General features: G+C 39.2%; 1 long non-coding RNA gene and 3 other non-coding genes across 4 annotated transcripts; all 4 read right to left on the reverse strand.

Annotated features, from left to right (window-relative positions):
• Positions 1 to 975: 975 nt before the first annotated feature.
• On the reverse strand, positions 976 to 4,742 carry LOC103097989 (uncharacterized). Its single transcript, XR_466447.3, has 4 exons — positions 4,590 to 4,742; positions 2,742 to 2,783; positions 2,102 to 2,135; positions 976 to 1,752 (listed from the first exon to the last, which is right to left on the reverse strand). It is a non-coding gene; the product is annotated as an uncharacterized LOC103097989 (long non-coding RNA).
• On the reverse strand, positions 1,827 to 2,026 carry LOC130454170 (small nucleolar RNA SNORA73 family). Its single transcript, XR_008911843.1, has one exon. It is a non-coding gene; the product is annotated as a small nucleolar RNA SNORA73 family (small nucleolar RNA).
• Positions 2,211 to 2,408, reverse strand: LOC130454171 (small nucleolar RNA SNORA73 family). Its single transcript, XR_008911844.1, has one exon. It is a non-coding gene; the product is annotated as a small nucleolar RNA SNORA73 family (small nucleolar RNA).
• On the reverse strand, positions 2,878 to 3,077 carry LOC130454172 (small nucleolar RNA SNORA73 family). The gene has a single exon (XR_008911845.1). It is a non-coding gene; the product is annotated as a small nucleolar RNA SNORA73 family (small nucleolar RNA).
• Positions 4,743 to 11,080: the final 6,338 nt, after the last annotated feature.

The raw sequence follows: 11,080 nt of genomic DNA on the forward strand, positions 1-11,080 counted from the left end.
AATTGAAAGGGCAAGTCCTGGGTTCAAATATGACCTAGCTGTGGGATCCCTGGCAAATTACAACCCAGGTGCCTAGCCTATTATCACTGTTCTGCCTTGGAAAATTCAGATTGTAAGAGAAAGGGATCCTTTAAGGTAAAATTTAAAGATGATTAGCCTGTTTGGGGGATTCTCCCTTCATTTCCCCAGCTCACATACCAATTAATCCACGACTTTCTCTCCTTCAATGATTGTTTCATTTCCCTTTTAAGGATTCGTAGTTCCTGGGGTAGATGGTTGAAGCCTAAACACAGGTCTTGGGCTCAAATGTTTCCTTGGACATTTCCTAGCTGTATGAGACTGGGAGTCTTTCACCCTCCCCCCCATGCCTAGCCTTTACTCTTCTGCCTTGGAACCAATACAGTATTGATTCTAAGATGGAAGGTGATGTTTTAGCACTCACCTATAAAGTGGGGGGGGGGGGGGCTTCAACTAAAAAGGACTAGGAATTGCAGGTTTTTTTAATTGAGGCTCCACCCTTCTAAGTCTGGGATTTTAGTTATCAAGAATTTTTTATCTCCTATCAAGCAGAGGATCCAAAAGACACTAAAACAAAATTGCTCATCAGTAAATAGTAGGCTGTGATGGGCCTTGGGCTGACTGAGTATACTGAAAATAAAAGGTAGAAAGTACAAGTCTTGCCTCCCTTTGAAGATCTCCCACAATTTTCATTTCACCACACACTGCTACTAAAACTGAAAGCCAGGCCCTGATTATCCAATCCCTACCATTCAGGACAGGCACTAATACCTGTCCCTTCTTTCCTGTTATAATTTACTTGCAGATGTTTTTAATAGATTAATAGGTTCAGTGATATTTTAAAAAGTTGTTTTATTAAACATTATTCAAACTGATTATCTTAGTCCTAGTAATAATTTAATAGTTCTATCACCCTAAAAAATAAAATCCGGATTAGGAAGCATACCAACAGATCAATGAGGGTAAATAAAATAAAATTTATTGAATGTACACACAAACCATACAACTTTCCACATCTCTAATATTCAACTTTTAGAAAGCAACATGTCCTTTTGCTTCACTTGTTTTACACAATTTGCCATAGAATTGACACATTCTGTAATTCATCATGAAACCACTTTTAAAAAACATTGGCTATCAAATGTGCCTTTGAGAAGCAGTCCATTTCTTCAAGTCTAGCTTCGATTCTTATGCCACAAGTTTTCAATGGGGTTAAATCGGGTGAGCTCTCATGCCATTGAGGCACATTTATCTCCATCTCTTGGACAAATTTACTATTTTGGGAAATGTGGCATGGTACAAGAAAATACTGCAGCACTCCACTTGAGATTTTCTGCAATTCTGGAATTGTGCTTTTCAGTGTATCAACATATTTATCAATAGTTGTTGCCTATATACCTCACCTCTGAAGGTGGCTACTTTTATGAGAATTAGGCTACAACAAAAGACTATCAGTACTTGGGCATTTTCCTTTTTCTACCACTGACCTTTGCGGTTTGGGGAGATATCATGATCCCCTTTCACTGTGCACTTGAATAATCCTTGTGAAACACTTGACTTACCCATACCAAGATCTGTAACAGTCATGCTCTTTAAGAGCTGGAGAAATACCCATTAAAAAGAAACTTGTTTAAAAAAAGGTATCAGCAGCCTTGAGTTAAAAAAAAAAATCCTATGTACAACTCCCAAATACCACACGTTTTAATAGACATGCTCTAAAGTCCTCTTCTTAACCTAGAAAGTAAAAAACATATCTATCAGTATATTTTACCACTTCAATAATACATATCAAAAAACTTAAATTTGAAAATTGTTTCCTGCATGGTTTGTCTCCTCAGTCATAGTCCAAAGACTCTGAGAAGGTTTAGGAATATGCAGGTGCAGACACAAAGCCCAGCTTGATATCCAACGTTGTGGAATGGGACTGTACATCACAGGGCAAAAGCCCTAAGCTCCCTTTTGCCACCTGGACAGAGCCGGAGGAGTGACCTCAGGATATCCTCGTTGGAAGGTATGGCCTAATAGAATCAACTTCAAAACAAGCCACAACCCCTGGCAAAACAAAAAAAGATAAATTGCTCACCTCCTATCTAGGAGAAATCTTGGAGGAGGGGGTCCTGAAAAACAAGAAGGCAAATTTTAGTTTTTCTCATTCTCAAACTGTGAAACATTACAGTGGGACAGTGGAATAGTACTGTTTCCTGCATGGTTTGTCTCCTCAGTCACAGTCCAAAGACTCTGAGAAGGTTTAGGAATATGCAGGTGCAGACAAAGCCCAGCTTGATATCCAACGTTGTGGAATGGGACTGTACATCACTGGGCAAAAGCCCTAAGCTCCCTTTCGCCACCTGGACAGAGCCTAAGGAGTGACCTCAGGATATCCTCGTTGGATTACAGATATTTTAAGACATTAAAAAAGAGGGGAAAACAAATGAAAGAGTGACATGCAGATCTGATATAGGAGATACAACGGGAATCAACTTAAGATTCCAAAATAACTTGTTACCTGTTACCACCTAACAGAATTTATAAATAGCATGATTACTATGCCATGCTAACACCACTATCTTTTCAAAAGGCTGAAGGAAAAACATCAGCCTTTACAATTAATGTATTAATACTTTCCAAAGGACTACAAAGGACAAAGAGTACAGGAATTATTAACAGTTCAGTACAGGAATTAACAGTTCCAAGTCTTTTAAGAAAATTGCTTGTCAACTCACCCCAGGTATCTCCCAGACTTGTCTCTGCATATAAAAAAACCCCTAAAAAGGCAAGAAGAAAGATTTTTCAAAGTAAGATTTTAAATTGTTTCCCAAGTTCCTAAGCTCAATACTCAAGTTACCAAAGCAATAAGAGTCTTGTTTCCTGCATGGTTTGTCTCCTCAGTCACAGTCCAAAGACTCTGAGAAGGTTTAGGAATATGCAGGTGCAGACACAAAGCCCAGCTTGATATCCAATGTTGTGGAATGGGACTGTACATCACAGGGCAAGGCCCTAAGCTCCCTTTCGCCACTAGGACAGAGCCTGGAAACATTTAGCCAGGATATCCACATTGGATGTTCAAGGGATGTTTAATTGACCAAACACTTAATCCAAAGAGCACTTATTAATGAGGTCTTATCAATGGAGTATTTCCTACAGAAACAGGACATTCTCTTAAGCATATTCAGGTATGCCCCAAGACATACTAGAATCGGGACTAAAAACCGCTTATTCAAGTGCCAAGAAAACTACTACTAGAAGCTAAGATGTACTAAGGCCATATACTGTAAGCTGTTACCTCACAATAAATGGCCCTAGGGATATTATATTGATTTCAGAATTAATCACACCACTCCCTTGTTCAATAAACTTCAGCGGCTCCCTAACTAACCACATCCTGGAAATTTTAAAGCCTTTGTATAACTAGCTTTGAATTCTTTTCAATTGTATCCAACTTTACTCTCAACATGTTCTATCACTCAACCTTAGTCGTTTCCTATACGGGGCATCACATCCCCACGTGTCTATGATTTACCCAGCCTAATTACCATTCCCTTCAAGGTTTAGTTCCTCTGCCACTAACCGTTAAGAAGCCTTTCCTAAATCCTATTAGAAAAGGAGATTTCTTGCAAACTCTGCATTATTATTTTAAGCACATGTTGCGCGTCCCTCTCCTCCTTAATAGACTAAACTCCTCAAAGCTAAGAGTTTTCTCAATTTTCTTCTGCAATAACTAATAGTTCCACAGGACTTCCAAAGAAAATTTAGATCATATTTCAATTGACCCTCACAATTCTTCCCATTAAACAAATATGGAAACTACTGCACACCGTACACACAGTAGTATTAGCAAAGATTAACAAATGCTGGTGGCACTTCCTAGGTGGGCAACCCTGGACAAGTCAGTAATCACCTAATCCCCATTACCTAGCCTTTACCGTTGTTCTGCCCTGGTATCAATACGGTATTGATTCTAAGGCAGAAGAAAAAGAAATGCTGGCGGATTGAAAACCAAAGGCTTTCCTTGGGAATGGAGTTGGGGCCCAAACCGGGATTTGAGGGGGAATTTACGTGTCTGTCTAAACTGTACTAAGAAATTTAAATAGGCCTTCACCAAGAACTGGAAGGAGGGGTGTTATCCCCATTTTACAATGGAGCTAATTGAAACAGACAAGCTAAATGGCTCGGTCAGAATTCGGCCCGGAATTCTGCTCTTTTAAAGGAAGCGAGTCGCAACGCTCTTTCCAGCGAACACTTAGCTGCCTGCTGCTGGGGAGCCGCCGACACCAGGGCTGAGGAGGCAAGGAATGGGGATGGAGGCAGACGAATCTCGAGGGTCCCAGGCCGTTGAGGGCCCTCCACTTGCCTACAAGGACGTCGGCCTCCCTCCCAGCGGGGAGTCCAGCGCATGCACTTTAGTGGTGGCCATGCCACCGCCCAACTTTCCCTGTTGCAAAGGGAGCAGGAAAAGATGAAAGGGGAATCAGAAGGAGGAAGCCGGGGCCAGAGCACAGAAACATGGAGGGAGCGTAGCGGGGGCAGGGGAGGGAGAAGAGGGTGGCTAACATAGGCAAATCGTTACTCACCTCCCCAGAGAAACACGAGTCGAACATCATGGCTGAAAGAGACTAGCGTGCGTAGAACACGTTTATTTATAGTCGAGGGGGTGGGGCTCGGAGGGAGCGCAACTACTTCTGCGCACGACCACATGATGGATCTCGCATCTCGGTGGTTCTAAGTAGATCCGGGCGGAAGTGACGAAAGAAATCGATTTAGGGGAAGAACAGGATCTGGAAATCTCGCGACATTACCATCTTTGAAAATTTCTTGGTGGGCATGTTTGTGGCTGGGACGGTTTTTGGCCGTCCTGTGTTTTATTGGCAGTCCTGGTAACAGACTGTGAAAGAAAACACAGCCTTAAGGGATCCCTGACATTCGGTTCAATTCAGTGAGCATCTGTTAAATGCCAGTTGCCAAGTGCAGAGAGAAAAACCAAACAGTGTACACAAGGCGCTTCCATTTCACATTGGCTCACCATAGGTGAGGGATAAGGCCTGGAGCTGAGATTTCATTGGTATGGAGAGCTTCTGGGGGTCGAAACTCTCTACTAATTTAGGCCAGCACCTTCTGTGCATGAATGCATGGATCAGTGAATGCCTGAATGAATCTGAAACAAAGTTCTCGTTCAGTCTTCAGTTGTGTGCAACTCTTTTTGACCAACCCCATTTGGGTTTTTCTTGGCGAAGATGCTAGTGGTTTGTCATTTCCTTCTCCAGCTAATTTTGCAGATGAGGAAGCCGAGGCAAACAGGATTAAGTGACTTGCACAGGATTGCACTGCTAAGAAGTTTTTAAGGTCAGATTTGAACTCAGATCTTGCTAATTCCAGGTCTGTCCTCTATCCACTGTGTCACTTAGCTGTCTCAAAATGAAAATAATATCTAGCATTGGCCCCTTAAGTTTGCAAAGGGCTTTACAAATACAAATACATTAATAACTTTGGAGAGAGCAGTTTTGCTGGAATGAAAAAGTTGGGAGAGAGTGAGAGGAGAGAAAGTAGAGGTACCCTCTTGTAGACAGCTTTTTTGAGGATTTAAATAAAAGGGTAAAGGAGATATAGGATGAGAGGTAGTAGGGATGGAAGGATCAAGTGAAGGTTTTTTTCAGGATTGGGGAGACATGGGCTTGTTTGTAGGCAGTAGGGAATAAATTAGTACATAAGGAGAAATTGAAAATAAGTAAAAGTGGGGATGACAGAGGAGACAACCTATTGGAAGAGAGAATGGAATGGAATGGGATCACTTGAATGAGAGGAATTAGCTTTGGTAAGGAGTAAGGCCATGTCATCATGTAGGACTGGAGAGAAGGAAGAGAGAGTCACAGAAGGCAAATGATATAAAATGATGTAGAGGTAATTCACAGCTAATGGCCTCAATTCTTTCTAGAAAATATGAGGCAGAGTTTTCAGTGGTGGGAAGAGGGAGAACCATGAGAGGTTTGAGGAAGGATGAAATGGATTAGAAGAGCTACTGTGGATAATGAGTTGATAAGGGAGGTATAGTAGGGTTGCCTAGCAGCAATGAGGACCCAATTGAAGTTGTGCAACATAAATTTGTAATGGACCCTGTCAGAATTTCATGGGATTTTCTCCATCTTCCTTCAGTGGCACATGTGTTAGAGTAAAGGCTGCAAATGGTGGGAGGCTTGGCTGGAAGTAATTGGCAAGATGATAAGAGGGCTACAGATTTAAGAGAGGATAGTGTAGAGTTGAATTGGCTCACTAAGGAGTCAAGATGAGGTGACAAGAGTAGCCAATGCAGGGGAGATGGCCTCAAAGAGAACTGAGGGGTCAGGATATTGGAGGTCACAGTGTGGATGTAGAAGGCAGTTATGTAAAGGGAGGCAGAAGAAGAGTTGAAAAGCCATTAGATTATGCTTGGCTAAAGGGATTTCAGAATCGAACATGTAGGTGGTACATTTATGGCTGATGACAAGATTATTCTTGTGACGGAATGAATTTGGGTGGAAGAGTAAGTAAGTCATTGGAAGTGATGAGACTGAGAGACTGAGTGGTTAGGTTATTTGAGAGAGAATCAGTATATATATATATATATATATATATATATATATATATATATATATATATATATATATATATATATATATATATATATATATATATATGTTCAAGACCCTGAGTAGGAGGGCAATTGTAGGGGAGGAGAGAAAAATTGTAATACAGCTATTGAAATCGTTGGAGGAAGGGGAGTGACTTGGGGTGTGTAGACAATATCTCATCAAGATTTTGATTGGTTGGTAGGTATGAATAGCATGAACCTCAAAGGAAGAAAGATTATTGAGTGATGTAGAAAGGGAGAACCTGTGGCATTGGAGAGCAAAGAGTATTCTAATTCCCTACCTCATCCAAGGAAAATGAGTAACAGTCTAGCTAATGCTATAAAGGGCAGCCAAGGGCTGTATCATCAGGAAAAGCCAGGTTTCAGTAAGAGCTAGGAGAAAGAAGGACCTGGAGAGGGAAAGATTTAAGATAAAGTTTATTGTCTTTTGAACAAATATTCCACAGGGCACAGTGGAATGGCTGGGTGGAGTCAGGATATGCCCAGAGGAGACAGAACTCTCAGGCTGCACTTAAGGTCTAAGAAAGTGTGCTATGAGGCAGCAGCAGGGAGTGGTAGACTCTGCAAGCCACATGGAAAGGTATCATAATCCTTGAGGCAAAACAGTAAAACAGATGGTGATATATCTTTTTAAATGTTGTTTTCACTAATGAAATCATATCTCTTTCTAATTTTGAATCACTTGGCAGTGCCAAGAGTTTTGTTTAAAGAACTTTCTTTTCTGGGACTTCAGTAGCTGTGATTACTGAAGAGGAAGGGGCTTTGGCACCTGAAGAAGTTATAGCCAGGTAGCCTGGGGACACTGTCTATTCTTGGGGTTTTGGGGTTTGCCTATCCATCAATGGCAATTGGTCAGTGGATGATCTGTGTGAGGAAAGTGGGCCTCTTCTGCACAGGGATTGCTCCCTTCAAAAATGATTGTAAGGACCAGATTAGAAGCAAGGCTGGTGGCTTGGGTAGCAATGCTATCCCTAAAGCTCTTGGTTTCCAGCTCCTGAGCTGTGTTCAGGGTCTGAAGGGAAAGGGGAAGAGAATTGGTGGCAGTAGTTATGCTTAGTCTTTGGCTCTCCTTTTCTGCTTACCTGGTTTGGAGAAATTAAGTGACTAACCCAGAAGCACTTAGCCAATAGGTATCAGAGGCAAGATTTGAATTCAAATACTTCTTTGAGGCTGGCTCTCTAACCTCTATTTCGTCCTTCTTCCATTCCTTCATTCCTTCCTTCATCCTAGGCTGGAGTCCTTCCCTTCCAGTTGTAAAGCAATGAACAAATCATTTCTGCTTGTTCTCTGGAAAGAGGTTTATCAGTTTACTTGTCAAAGGCCTCATCTTTCTCCTCTATAAATTTTAGGACTTATGTGCCCCTCTGGACACCACTCCCCAAGGCTGTTATCTCTTTCAATTAGAATAGAAGCTCTTGGAGAGCAAGGAGATTTTTGCTTTTATATTTGTACTGTCAGCTCTTAGCATCATGCTTGGCATCTAGGAAAACACTTAAATGCTTCTTCATTCATTCAGAAAAGTACCTTAGAGTCCATCCTTTAATTTTAGAGAAAAAGGAAGGGAGAGTAGTCACCTAGGCAAAAAATAATAACCATCAAAACTCCAGACTCAAGTACTGGAACCTCAGCTTCAGTGTTCTGCACTGTACCAGGCTACATTCTTTTTTATTGTCATGCAGAACACACTTCCATATTGCTCCCTGTTATAAGAGAAAAGTCATACATAACCAAAACCCCAAAATACATTGAAAGACAACTCCAGCAGTTCTTTCTCTAGAGGTGGAGAGCATTCCCCATCATAAATCTTACAGGATTGTCCCAGATCATTGCATTGCTGTGATTTATTAGGGCTATGTGTGCTATTCAGTTCAATTTAAAAAGCATTTATTAATTGTGGTTGTATTGTGTAGAAGGTATTTGAGATACAGTGGAAAAAGTGAAAATCAGTGTCTGTCTTCAAAGAACTTAAATGATATTGGAGGAATATAGCTTGTATGCAAATGACTGAACACAAAAGCTTTCTTTTATTTGGGGAGGGTTTTTTTTGGTGGCAGCAGTGCTTTGGAAGGCTGGAACAGTGGTCTTACTAGTTCATAAAAAGCAGTAACTTCTTAGCCATTTATTGTATTGTCTGGGAGTGCAGAGAAGTTGTCAACAAAGCATTTATTTAAAAAATTTTGTGCCTGACACTGTGCTAAATGATGGGGATTCAAAGAAAGTCAAAAGATAATTTCTGCCCTTAAGGAGCTCAAAATTTAATGTTGGTGACAGAATGTAAAAAGTTGTTTGCAGGAGCAGTTAGGTAGGACAGTGGATAGAGCACCAGGCCTAGAGTTGGGAGGACTTGGGTTTAAATCTAGCCTCAGACCCTTTCTAGCTGTGTGACCCTGGGAAAGTCAACTTAACCTCAGATCTTTAGGAAATTTATTTTATGTGGAAAAATGTTTTACATGATTATAACATGTAAAGTCTGTATCAGATTGCTTACCATTTGGAGGGTGGTGGTGGTGGTGGAAAGAAGTGAAAGAGAATTTGGAACTCAAAATAAGAAAATTTAATGTTGAAAAATTATTTTTACATATAATTGAGGGGAAATGAAATATTACTAAAAAAAAAAAGAAATAATGTACAGGATGCTTTCAGAAAAGCCTGAGAAAGAACATGAACTGATAGAGTGAAATGAGGAGAACCAGAAGAACATTGTAGCCAGTAATAGCAACATTGGACAATGATCAACTGTGAATAGCTTAACTATTCTCGACTTGCTAGTATTTTGTTTAAAATTTTTGCATCAATATTCATTAGAGCTATTGGGCTATAGTTTTCTCTCTCTCTTTTTTTCCTCTTCCTGGTTTAGGTATCAATACCATATTTCTTCCATAAAAGGAAGTTGATCATAATAGTATGTATCATACTGAAATTAATTGTTCTTTGAATGGTTGGTAGAATTAACTTGTAATCCATCTGGCTTTGGGGCTTTTTCCCTAGGGAATTCATTGATGGCTTGTTCAATTTCTTTTTCTGAGATGGGATTGTTTCAGTATTCTTTTTCTTCTGTTAACCTGGCAATTTATATTGAAAACTCATCTATTTCCTTTTGATTGTCAGTTTTGTTGGCATATAATTGGGCAAATAATATCTAATAGTGGTAATTTTTTTATTTTTTATCAACATAATGAAAATTTTTTCTATTTATTTATTTTCCATAAAACCAACTTGTTTTATGTGTTAGTTCAATGGCTTTCTTACTTTCAATTTTATTACGCTGTCCATTGATTTTTAGAATTTTCTAATTTGGTATTTAATTGGGGATTTTTAATTCATTTTTTTTCTGTTCTTAGATACATACTCATTTCATCAATCTGTTCGTTCTGTTTTATTAATGTAAGCATTTAGAGATATAAATTTTCCCCATAGTTCTGATTTGACTGCATTTCCAAAATTTTGGTATGTTGTCTTGACATTCTCTGTAATGAAATGTTGCTTCTATGATTTGTTTTTTGACCTTTCTTTTTCTTTTTCTTTTTTTTAAATTCTTACCTTATGCCTTAAAATCAGAACTAAGTATTGGTTCTAAGGCAGAAGAGTGCTAAGGGCTAGGTCATTGGGGTTATGTGACTTAAACTGAAATCACACAGGTAGAAAATGTCTGAGACCACAGACTCACTCATTCTTTAAGATAAGGTTATTTAGTTTTCAGTGAATTTTTAGCTTTTTCCCCCAACCCTTTGCTCAATATAATTTTTGTAGCATTATGGTCTGAAAAGGATGTATTTAATATTTTTTATTTTTTGCATTTGGTTATGAGACTTTTATATTCTATGATCAATTTTTGTGAAGGTGCCATGTATTGATGGGAAAAAAAGGTATATTCCTTTATGTTCCCATTCAGTTTTCCCCAGAGGTCTATCAAGTCTAACTTTTATAAAATTCTATTTATTTCCTTAATTTCTTTATTTTTTGGTTTGATTTATCTAATTCTGAGAGGAGGTTAATATTACTTACTAATATAGTTTTGTTGTCTGTTTCCTCTTGGAACTCATATTATTTCTCCTTTAGGAATTTGGATACTATGCCATTTGGTGCATATATGTTTAATATTGATATTATTTCATCATCTATGGTTTCTTTTATAAGATGTAATTTTCTTATTTCTTTTAATTAAATCAGTTTTCTTTTTTCCTTTGTCTGAGATCACAATTACTTCTCCTACGTTTTAAACTTTAACTGAAGGATAATAGATTCTGTTCTAGCCCTTTACCTTTACTCTGTGTGTGTCTCCTTGCTTTAACTGTGTTTGGTTTTCCTCTCTGCACTTGGCGAACAACTGGCATTTAACAGATGCTCACTGAATTGAACTGAATGCCAAGGATCCCATAAGACTGAGGGAAAGTAGAACTTTTTTCTTTCACAGTCTATTCCCAGGTCTGCCAATAAGAC

The sequence above is a fragment of the Monodelphis domestica genome, chromosome 4 (assembly GCF_027887165.1).
Source record: "Monodelphis domestica isolate mMonDom1 chromosome 4, mMonDom1.pri, whole genome shotgun sequence".
Classification (NCBI taxonomy): Eukaryota; Metazoa; Chordata; class Mammalia; order Didelphimorphia; family Didelphidae; genus Monodelphis; species Monodelphis domestica.